Here is a 12,748-nt window from a genome sequence, read left to right as displayed (position 1 = left end):
TATATATATATATATATATATATATATATATATATATATATATCAGAATCTAGTCTTAACTCCTGACCCTTTCACTTCCTCGTCCCGAATGCAAGAATTGCAGACGTGGACCATCACACCCAACATATTTAAAGTTCGTAAATTATCAACAGTGTGCAGCCCAGGGAACAAACCTCAGCTAGTCTAGACTGACTACCCACCTCTAATCTCATGATTTTAAAATCAAAGCTCTGTTCTGTCCTCTGGAGTTATGAGAACGCTTTTCCTGAATTATTTTGTTTCCCATCTCCATCTTCCAATGCAGGGCTGTTCAGTTTCCCATCCAAGTTTAAAAGGGTGGATGTGCTCTAGCTCATATGATGCCAAGAAAAACCATGCGATGCAATCAGTTCGAATACCAGGTGGGATTAATAAGAACCAAGCAAAAAGGCCCCGCTGGGATTTGAACCCAGGATCTCCTGTTTACTAGACAGGCGCTTTAACCAGCTAAGCCACGGAGCCGGAGCTGGAGAAAGCAGTAGTTATGTATTATTTGAATATCATCTAACACGTTTATAAGGCTCAGAAATTCTAGAAATTAGCTTGGAAATGAAAAAAGATCAGAAATACCAGTCACAACCAGAGAGAACTTTCTTTTAAAATGGTTGCATGTAGAAGCTAGACCGAAGGACCGACCTCCCGTTGGCAAAGGCCTTTTCTGAAGCCAGAGGAAACGCCATCTCATCAATCGCTGTGTCGAAACCGCACCTTCGGCTGTGTAATTACAGGTGCGAGCCCGAGTCTATGGGCGCCGCCGGAGGAGCGAAGACAGCTCTTTTCTCGGCGCAGTTCCTCTGGCTTAAAGGAAAACAAACCAAAATTCGAAAGAATCCTAAAGGCAGCGCAGCTTTCCTTGTTACGGCCAAATCGGCACGATTCCTTGTTTTGAAAATCAAAGCCTAAGAAAAAGTAAAATAAAGTAAAATAAAATAAAATAAAATAAAATAAAATAAAATAAAATAAAATAAAATGCTGTTTGAGATCTTCATAGGGTGGAAGGAAGAAACTTTATAACGTCTTGGCCGGTTAGCTCAGTTGGTTAGAGCGTGGTGCTAATAACGCCAAGGTCGCGGGTTCGATCCCCGTACGGGCCAGTGGTTTTGCACTCAATGAATAAATAGACTTTAAATAGACTTAAAGATCGGCGAGTGTCTATCTCTACTGTACTTCACTCCACCAAGCATTTGTTAAGAGGACTAAACCTAGTGATAAACCTCACATTTTGTGTGTGTGTCTGTGTGTAATCAAACGTAGCTGAAATACCTACCTCACTTACTGTCTTTTTGTCCTTCACTTCCCTTATTGACACCTGGCTTTTCTTCATGTCCACCGGACCTGGACATCACTATGCTTGTTCTTCATTGTTCTAGAATAGTCTCCTGTCTAACAGCTCCTAGTGTTGAGGTGATGACAAGCTACCTCCCTTCTTTCCTGTAGTTTTCCTGTCATTTTCATATCGTTGAGGGCAATAATTTATTCCTTGAGAAGTGAAGCTTGGATCATTTTCCTAAGACAGGTATAGTCCCTATGTGCTGTGTGCTATGCAGGCAAATCACCCACACACATAAAATAAAATAAAAAAAGTCGAAGTCCTCAGTATATTTTATCCCTGTAGGAAGTAAAAACATTCAGAGAAGAAAGGTAAATACATCCATGGAATAATACATGATTGAATTGAAATCTATACAAAATCAGGCAGGCAGTTGTGACCATTTCTGTTCACACAGCAGGGACACAGCTTGACAGTGGACTGGGTAAGTTCTCAACCTTGTACTGCTTGTCCTTGGCTCAAAGAGCAGACTGAAAAGCAAAATCAAAAGGCATGGTCATCTTTCTACCAGGGGCGACCATCTTCACAGGACTCCGGCTTCACAGTCAGACCCCGGGCTGCAGACAGATACACTGGGGCGGACTTGCTTACTCATTGACGACACTCACTGTGCGCTGTGGGTCAGTAAGGAGCAAACTCGTTAACTCTGACTTGGCAGCTAAAACCAGATTAACAGGTGGGATTCCTTAGGTCAAATATGATTCTTCCGATTCTGAATATCCAGATACTTAAGATGAAAGTAAATAGTGTCCGACACGAGGCAGATGAATCATAAAACAAAAACAAAACAACAACAACAACAACAAAAACAAGCAAACTGTTCACAGCGACACATCTGCAATCCCAACATCTGGAGACAGTAAAAATTCAAATTTGAGATGACCTAGCATAGTCCTTGCTTTGCTTGCTCAAAGCCTTGAGTGTGATCTTATGTCAACAGAGGGGCAAGGTCCTCTGTGAGTTTGAGGACAACTTGTTTGTATGTATTGGGTGGTAGGACACTCCTTTAATCCCAGGCCTGAGGAGCAGGGATTACTCCCACCCTCCCCCACCACTAGCGGCTTTTCTTTGCAAATCAAGGAAAAATAAAAATTTCTCTAGAATGCTACAAGTTACCACGAAAAGCGATAAATCACAGAGAAAGGTTTTGTTGTTATAATCATTCTATTTCAGCAAAAATAGATAAGGATTTGGCAAATGTTTGTGGATTCCAGTAGTGGATGGTCTTCAACTACCCTGCAGTAGCACTGGGATGGCCGAGTGGTTAAGGCGTTGGACTTAAGATCCAATGGGCAGATGCCTTCGTGGGTTCGAACCCCACTCCCAGTAGAGGTCTTTTTGCTGCTTCCTCTAGTTACTTTGAAGTATAATTACATACCCTCATCATAAATGCAAGATATTATATATAAGTTATATATATGTACACATGTATGTGTATATGTACTTTTTCCTGTTTATTTACTTATTTTGCGGTAAGCCCTGGTAGCTGGGGCTGGATTCCTGATTCCAAAGCACCTAGCACAGGGGCCAGACTTAGAGCGGTCAGGTGGTTAATGGAGGTTTGGCTGAAGCCCCACTCACAGCCCCGTCTTCACGTTTCACCACAGCAGATGGTTTTCAATCACACGCCTCACAGGTTTCCAACGTGAGGGAAACCTATCCGCCATTATTGGTTTGCCTGAGTTTTAAATATTCTAAGAGTACTAACAGAACTTTTGAACTTTTTGTCTTTACAGAAATAAAGCTCCTGTTCTCCGCAGTTTGTAGACCCAGAATTCTCTGAATGAAGAACTCCTAATGGGATGTAATAACACATCAAAAAAGTTTTACTGTTAGGCTTTCTCCCATCCTTCCTCAGAAGGACTCTATCCCTATGCTAGGGTGACTGTATATTGTTGGGAAAAGAAACAATCGAACTTTCTGGGGGCTATTGATACTGGTTCTGAATTGACATTGGTTCTGTGCGACCCCAGGAAGCACGCGGCCCTTCAGTTGAAGCCAGACTTAGAGAGGTCAGGGGGTTAATGGAGCTTTGGCTGAAGTCCAACTCACAGCCGGTCCAGCAGCCCTTGAACTCATCCTGTGATTATTTCTCCAGTCCCATAATTTGTAATTGAGATAGATAGATTTAGAAGTTGGCAGAACCCCCATATTGGTTCCCTGACCAATAGAGTGAAGACTGTTATGGTTGGAAAGGCCAAATGGGGAGCCATTGGAGTTGCTTCTGCCAAGGAAAACTGAATTAAAAACAACGATGCATCCCTCGAAGGATTAAGGAAGTTAGTGCCACCACCATGGACTCGAAAGATACATGGGAGGTAGTTCCTACCACATTTCCCTGTGACTGTATCCGGCCTACACAGAAAAACAATGGATTGTGGAGAATTACAGTTGATTATCACAAACTTAATCGAGTGGCAGTTCTGATTGCAGCTTGGTGATGTTCTTACTTCAGCAGATAGCACACCTCCTGGAAAATGATATGCATCCACTGACCTAGAAAACGCTGTTTCTCAGTACCTGCCTACAAGGACCACTAGGAGCAAGGCCAACAGTATAGCTAAACAATCCTCCATCAAGAATATATTAACTCTCCAGCCTATGGCACAACTAGAAAGGGTCTCCTCTACACGTTATCACACTGGCCGATGGCGTTATGATGATTGTACCAAGTGCACTGAGGGTTTGGTAGAAACCCACACGCACATGGAAGTATGGAAAGTAAATCCTCCCATAATCCAAGGGCCTTCTACTTCAGTGAAATTTCTAGGAATCTAGTGATACAGGGCACCTAGAGATATAAAGCATAGCACTTAGTGGGCCTGTTTAGCCTCTGGAGTCAGTGCTTTTCTCATTTCGGTGTGTTACTCCAGCCCACGTACTAAGTGGTAGGGAAAGCTGCTAGGTTTGAGTGGGACCCCAAACAGGAGAAGTCTCTTCCACATCTCCAGGGCACTGTGCAGGCTGCTCTGGCACTTGGAGCATATGCTCCGACAGACCTGATAGTACCTGAGGTGTCAGTGGCAGATGGGAATGCTGTTCAGAGCCTTTGGCAAACCCCTGTGGGTTAATCCCAGAGGACACCCTTGGGATTTTGGGGCAAGGCGCTACCATTGTCTGCAGACAACTGTTCTTTGCAGAGACAGCTCGCAGCCTGCTATTGAGCCTCAGTAAAAGCTGGACTTTTGGTAGTGGGCTGCCGAGTTAACATGGCAGTGACTGAACTGCCCAGAATGAACTGAGCATTATCTGGCTTACCATGCGCACATGTACACAGATGCAATCCTTGTCAAGTGGAAATGGCGTGTGTGTGTGTGTGTGTGTGTGTGTGTGTGTGTGTGTGTGTGTGTGTCTGAACAGGTCCAGAAGGAATTAGAAAGTTGCATGAAATAGTTTCCCAAATGCCCATAGTTTCTGCTTCTCAAGCATGTGGCCATAGCCTCATGGGGGGTGCCCTATGATGGACTAGCCGAGAAGAAAGAGACTATGGCCTGGTTTACTGATGGTTCTGCATGATACTTAGGAGCCATACAGAAGTGGACAGATACAACCCCCTTTTGAGTCAATCCCAAAAGACACAGAGAAGGGAACACTTGGCAGTGGGTAGAACACGGTACAGTACTCATGGTCATATATCTTGCTAGGAAGGAGATGTGGTCAGATGTGCACTTGCCTTCTGATTCATGGGCTATATAGCCAATGAATTGGATGAATGGCCAGGGGCTTATAAAACACATGAATGGGAAATTGTGGAGAAAGAGACATTGGGGCAAGAAGTGTGTCCCTAGCTCTCTTTGAATGGGCAAAGGCTGTGAAGATGTTGTGTCCCATGTACATGCTCATCAAAAGGTGACTTCAGCAGAGGAGGAGTTTAGTAACCAAGTCACCGGCACTTGATTTTGTGGACAGTCTTCTTTCCCTGGTCATCCATGTCATTGCCCAGTGGGTGTATGAAAATGTGCCCATGGTGGCAGAGATGGAGTCTACTCATGGGCGCAAAAACCTGGACTCCCACTTGCAAAGGCTGCCCAGATTACAGCTGCTGCTGAGTGCCAAATCTGCCAACAGCAGAGACCGATATCGAGTCCCTGATATAGTACCATTGGCTGGGGTGGCCGTTTAGCGATCTGGGGGCGGGTCGCCTGCATTGTACTATATCCTCCATGGAAAGAACAGCTCTTTGTCCTTGCTGGAGTAGATATTTATTCTGGGTATGAATTTTCCTTTTCTGCACGTAAGGAGGCTTCTGACAAAACACCATCTATGGACTTACAGAATGCCTCACCCGCTGTCACGGTGTTCTACACAGCGTTGCTTCTGATCCAAGAACTCACTTCCCAGCCAGAGAAGTAGGACAGTGGGCCCACAGTCAAGGAATACACTGGTCATACCGTGTTCCCCACCACCCTGAAGCAGCTGGCCTCCTAGAAAAGGTGGAATGTCCTTTTCAAGACAGTTATTGTGTCAGTTTGGTGGCAGCAGCCTGCAGAGGTTCTCCAAAAGGCGGGAAGTGCTTTGTAATAGTGTCCGATATATGGCATGTTGCTCATAACCAGGATGGACAGGTGCAGGAGTTCAGGGGTGGGTGTGGGAATGGTTCTACTCACAGTTGCGCCTAATGACTCACTCTGGGCATTTTTACTTTCTGTTCCCATGGCCCTAAGTTCCGCTGGCCTAGAAGTTTTGGTTCCAGAGCAGCATTCACTCCTGCGAGAAGACACAGCAAATGGCCCATTAAACTGGAAGCCCAGCCTCCTCCCTGGCCACTGACTCTTTATCATAAGCTCAACGGTGACGAATGGAGTAGTTGGGAATGGCATTCTATCAATACAAATCTTTGAAAGAAATTCCCACTGGGTGAGAGAATGTCCTAACAGTATGCTTTCCCCCTGAAGTAAGTTTCACTCTAAACTTTTCTCGATTCTAAGTTCCCACAGACTCTGTTCAACTTGTCTTAGATGATATGACACTGTCTGGCAACTTAGGACACTGTAGACGAGAACAGAAGGCAAGGTACACTGTGACCTTGTTTCTTGTATTCATGGTTGGAAAATTATTGTCCCTGACTTCTGTCTGAGGCCGTACTGCTGTAAACTGTACTACGCAGACGCTTGCTTCTCTCACTCTTGTTAGCTCCCTCAGATCATCTCAACTCAGTGGTCAGTCATGTGCTATATATTCTTTAAAGCAACCCATATTATTATAACGTAGAAGATGCATCTGATACACTCTCCTTTCTTTCCAAATCCAAACTGGATTCCTGGAAATGCTCCAAGAAGCAGCAGCAAATGACAGGAATGCAGGAGTGCATTGCAGCAGAACTCCACAGACACGCTCAGGAGGAAAGACACCTTTTTTGGGGGGGGGGGGGAAAGGCCCAAGAGAAGACAGCTAGTCAAACACCCCTTTATAGGCAGTTCAAAGGCTTATGTAAAATTAATTTAAACTCTGTTGTTAGTAACAAATTTTATTGTTACATCTTCTTGTCACTCAAGTAAAATTGGAGACATTTTCTTGTCAAAAGCTTTTTGTTACCAGTTAGAGCCACACATGATGTTGAACTTCTGTTTGGTGTTGGTATATTTATAAAATTAGTAGAGTATGTGATAGTGGCTGTTTTGTTTATTTGGTTGTTGTTTGAGAAAGGGTTTTGATATATGGCACAGGTTGTCCTCAAACTCATGGATTCTTCTGTTTCAGACCCCCAGAATTCTGGGGTTACAGGATTCTGCCACTTTGCCTGGCAGAGAGTTGCTTATTGATTGTACTGGCATAGGTGTGGGGCCACCCACCTGGGCATCGGCAGCATCCTGAAGGACAGTGACCCTCTCCCACCGCTCACACGCTTTTATATATACACACTGTAATGCACACATTCTCATATTCACATACACGTACATACATAACATCCTCATACATTCCCCCCCCCCCTCCCTTTCTGGAGTGGCTCCCTCTGGAATCTGGAAAGTCTCTAGCGTCACAGGCTCCCAGCGCCTCCTGTTGGCTTTTTGGCTGGCGGAGCGCGGGAAGATAGAGCAAGCTGACGAGCCGACCTTCCAGCGTGTTCCTCATCTTTTGAACAGCTTTGCGTCAAGAAGCTGAGACGCTGTGGACATTTGTCTCGCGACAGAGTACACATTGAATTTCTTGGATCTGGGGGATACTGTGGCCTCCGAAGTCACCGAGGCAAGCCCCGAGTGTCTTGCGACCCTCTGGTGGACAAAGTGCTCCCTCTAGCGCCAGCCGCCTCAGCAAACTACAAATAAAAGTTCAATCAATGCCCGGCAACTAGCCGGCTCCTTGTTGGAGTTCCTTCAAGGCAACTCTTTTTGCAACTGTTTTGCCTTTCGCCAGCGGTAACAAAGACCGATAGGAAAAGGACCAAAGGAAAGTGTAGAGGAATTTTAATTCAGAACATGGCTGCTCTGGCAAGAGATCACATCCAAAGACCTTCTAGGTCTGTGTTGTCTGGCTAGAATACAGACACAACTTTAATCCAGGAGACTCAGGCAAGCAGATCTCTGAGTTCAAGGCCAGCCTTGCTTAGAGCAAGTTTCAGGTAAAGAAAAGCTTAAGTCTAGGCGTGGTGGTACACACCTTTAATCCCAGCACTCGGGAGACAGAGGCATGCAGATCTCTTGAGTTCTAGTCAGTGCTGTTCAGGCAGTTCAGTTCAGTGAGTTCAAAGGCAGTGAGTTCAAAGGCAGTTCGAGTCTTGGAATTCAGAGGCAGTTTTTACCCTGGAGAGTTTTACAGAGACACGTTAAAGCGAAAACAAGCTAGACACAGGTGAAGACAGAATGAGCCAGAGAATGAGAAGGAGCCAGAAGATTGGAACAGATTGCTAGAGTTAGTTTTTGAGGCCTAGCAGAGGGAAAAAGTCAGAAGCTGAGAGAGACAGAATCAGTCAGCTAGGAGAGGAGTCTGAGCCAGAACAGCTGAGTTGAAGCAGCCAACTCAGAGCTCAGAAAGAACAAGAAAGGGTGAGCTTATTAAGCGGTAAGTCTCAGAGGCTGAAAACATTCTAGGCCTAGGCTAGACTGTACAGAGGCTAGAAGCTTCCAGGGCTAGGCCTCGGTTAGCAGATGGAGGAGGTGAGCCTCCGAGATGACAATCACTTCAGGAGAATAAAAGTTACTTTAACAGAAACGTTCCTTACATAAGGTGGATTTCAGTCTCCCATGGGGAAAGTTCTGCAGCCTTCTTTCACAGCCAGACTGGAACATGCTAGTTCATCCATTTTCCAAAGCCAATAAACATCCTTGATGCTGTGGGGTAGGCGACCAAAAATGTACCACAGGTGGAGCTGCGGCCTGGGCCCTCAGCAGAGGCCCTGGGGCCTGCAGGTGGTACTTACTGTCTCCAGTGTCATCTTCAGACTCCTGCTGAGAGTGCATTGTGACATTTACTGACCTGGAAGAGAAAGGGCCTGGGGGCTTTGCGTCTCCTCCCAGCATCTTTAAGAGGGAAACAGGTGCCCTCAGCCCACAACCGTAGCTGACAGTGTGCATGAATAGAACAGAACAGAACAGAACCCTTCAGTTTAACCACGTAAGGTTAGTGTCTTCCAGAGCCTTCTGCAGCCAAAAGTGGACCTCCAGGGCTGCTGCCCAAGATGGGACTTGGGTTGGGGGTCAGGCTGGGCAGCTGAGAGGAGCCTTTCTTCCCCCCAGGGTGAGTTCTTAAGCAAAATTGGAAAAATTAGGGGCTCATGTTCACCGTTGAACTCCTACTTCGAGCCACCTGTGGAAAGACTGGAGCTAAAAACAAGACACAGCATGTGCTGTCTGGCCCAGGGAGGAGAGAGTTCACAAAAGAAGTAGAGTTTGAGGGCAGCATGGAAAGGGGAAACAGATCGGGTGCCTAAGCCCCATAAAGGGAAGCCTGTGCAGAAGTCAGCGTGAAAGTCTGCACGGTCAGCGCTAAGAATTGAGGAAGGAATGGAGATCCTGATGAGAACTATGGTAAAAAAAAAAAAAAAGCAATCCCAAACACACACACACACACACACACACACACACACACACACACACACACACACCAGGACAGACCTAGTAGCTGAGTCCAATCTTTGACACTGTTCAGGATGCTGCCATCTTCAGAGTACCCACTGTGGAAGTATTCAGTCATGCTATTGGCTTAGGGGAAAAAAGCCCCCCTCCCTTTTTTTTTTTTAAACAACTCATGTTTTAATTACTTTTATCATTTTGTATTTTGGCACATTTGCAGTGATTTTCAGCTGCAGATGCAGCTTTATCTAACGACACTGGAGAAATAGTCCAAGAAAGAAACCCAGGTGGCTGTGACTGGACGCAGTGGCCTGACCAGGAACTGCTGATCCATTGAGCTCCTTACTGTGGGTGAAGAGCGCATGTTTGTATCCAAGTTATTGCCTTCACACTGGCTATTTATCATTTCTCAGATACTGTTTTTCAGTCATAGGTTAAATAATGTGAACATTCTCAAATAGTAAAAAAAAAAAAAAAAAAAAGGTATCTTTTTAAAATGAATTTATTGTTTTCCAGGAGCAAGGAAACACCAGAAATGTGCCCTTTCTCTCTCACCAGAATGGGTCCCAGCAACTGGGGAGGCGCTATGTGGTATTGATCTAGGACCGTGGGCCTGCTTACACATGTAAGCTCAGATGTCTGAGGACAGATAAAATTAGGGACTGGTGTTAATACCGGGAGACACGTAAGTTTCAAGGAATAAGATTACTCAATAATGAAAAACCTGAGATGGTCCCATAGGATTTGAACTCAGATCACTCGGTTCAAAGCTCAGAGCAGTATCACCTTGTTGGACCAGCAAGTTGTCTGAAAGAGACTAAGTCATCTCTGACATACTGCTGACTGCAAAATTTGTCATTTTCTATGAAACTCTACCGCCCTCTTGTGGGATATGGTGACAATACATGGGTGGTTTGCGTGTCTGGAGGATAAAACTGACTTTTCAAGTTATACAGGGCAAGGTCAAAGAGGCTAAACTCGAGCGACGATAAGGGCAGTTCTGCCGCATAGAATGATCCCGAGGACCACTCAGCTTTGGGGAGTGTTTTGTCAAGTTTTCTAGGGATCCTGTCTGGATCCGTTGAACCATCCTCTCAAATGCAGGGTAGGATTTTATTGTGTAATGAAGGTTCACAGCTTTTCATGTCCAGGGGTGAGGGTGCTGAGGTGGCTGCTGGTGGTGTGGAGGGGAGACTCCCTTTAACGAGCTGAACTGTCACAGGGCACATCTGACTCTGTAGGAGGTCACCATAGTGGTCGCCTGAGAGTCCCAGCCCACTGTCAACAGCAGTCACCAGGTGTGTGTGGACAGGTCTGACGTGAACTCCAGTCCTCAGGGCCTACCCCACAAATATCCCAAGCCATTTTCTGCCCGAGCCTGCAAATCTCACAGATTCCAGCTGTGGTCTATCCTAGTCACTGGGCCCAGAACCCAGGATTATGATTAATGCTAATCAAAGATTGTAATACATGCTAATTCAGGATTGTGATACATGGTAGTTTGATGTCACTAAGTTTTGGATTGACATGCAATAGAACAGTAAACAGGAATTTACCTAAAAATCCACTCCGTGTTGTCTAACAGTACTCCCCCGCCCTCTTTTTCCACCATGGATCAGTGAACTTTAGTGGCTACAGACTCCTGATGGGATTATTGAATAATTTGTCACATATCTCCCCAAATGATACCTGTTTTAATATTGTTCACTCTGGGTCTGCAAGAGTAGGATAAAATGTGAAAAATTTAAAACAAATTAAGCATATTAGTATAATTTGGGCTTTAAAAAAAATCCAACACAAATAGTATTCAGTTTTAAAAAAATCTACCAAAACCATTATTTTTTAAAAATAGTTTTATTATTTGAAAAAGTCATATGACATATATTGATCATATTTACTCCTTGGACTCCCACCCCCCCACCTCCACCTACAGTTTACAAATCCACTTCTGCCTTCATATGTAATGAGAATTTTGGTTTCTTAAAAAACCCAGTTATGTTATGTGCATGTTTTTGTTTTAAGCCCAGGTGTGGGATCCAGGGCTGCTTCAGTTTGTCCACAGCAGCTGACTATTGTTTGCCTCCTGCTCTAGGAGGGGCATGGCTTTTGCCAGCTGAGGACAGTTTATGTTTGGAATTCTGGAGACTCTTATAAATGCCTTGAGGGGGGCCCGGGGGTACTCTGTCTGAAGAGGTCGGCTGTTGCCCCTCCCCCTTGCTACTGTGGTTTGTCAAGTGGTGGCCACAAAGAGATGAGCAGAAGAAATTGAATATCCTGTCAGCTAACATCAAATTTGCCTCAAGGAACTCAAACACCTTTAATCAGCAAGAAGTAATTTAAAGAGATCAACACCCACATTCCCCTTTATTCTTCTTTCTTTCCTACCCAGTGTTTCAGTGTTGGAAAGTATTGGGGAGGAGAAGGTTGGTAGGTATTCGAACCCAGATAAGTAGGCTAAAAGCCTAGTTAAATTCATACTCCTGAAGTTTTGTGTGCTCCCCTTTCGAAAAGAACCTATCAAATCCAATCGGTACTACCTATGGACTCCTAGGTGTGGGGCCATCCTTTGGAGTGTGGCCAACCTACCAGGGACCACACCCTCAAAGAAAAAAATCTCTCCCTCTCCCAGAAGCTATCAACGGTGCCAGATGTGGAATGCCTCCACTCGAGTTGTTGGTGAGAGGTGTACCAGCGATTCCCCCAAGAATACAGCTGGTGCTACTGGTTTTGGTTGCCCTCCACAACTTGATGGTAAGACTCTAGCGCCGAAGACATTGCACATAGGACAAGGATCTGTTCACGCCTCCTGGGCGGTGTGGGCTCGTGAGTCACTTTCTCCTTTCATGTCAGATCTTGTGCAGGCAACCACAGGGGCTGTGAATTCATGAGTGCAGTGGCCCTGTGGTGTCCACACGACATTGGTTCCCTCTGGTCTTCCCTGTCTGGTTCTTACAATCTTTCTGTCCCCTCTTCCATGAGGATCCCTGAGCCTTAGTTATGTGTGTGTGAGAGAGGTGCCCCATTTGTGGCATATTCTCTGTACTTTTGACAACTTGCCGAGTTTCTTTGTTAAACACTACCCACTGCATAGAGAGACCTCTCTGACGAGGCCTTAAAGCTGCACAGATCTGTGGGTTAGAAGTTATAAACTTAGGGGACTGGAGAGATGGCTCAGTGGTTAAGAGCACTGCCTGCTCTTCCAAAGGACCCGGGTTCATTTCCCAGCACCCACATGGCAGCTCACAACTGTCTGTGACTCCAAGATCTGACACTTTCACACCAATGCACATAGATTAAAACTAAATTAAAAAAAAAAAGAAGTTATAAACTTGGAGGGCAGCTTGATCCTATGTACACATAACAGAGCAAT

The sequence above is a fragment of the Acomys minous genome (genome assembly GCF_964271855.1).
Source record: "Acomys minous genome assembly, chromosome: 9".
Classification (NCBI taxonomy): Eukaryota; Metazoa; Chordata; class Mammalia; order Rodentia; family Muridae; genus Acomys; species Acomys minous.
Note: the sequence above shows the minus strand (reverse complement) of the source record.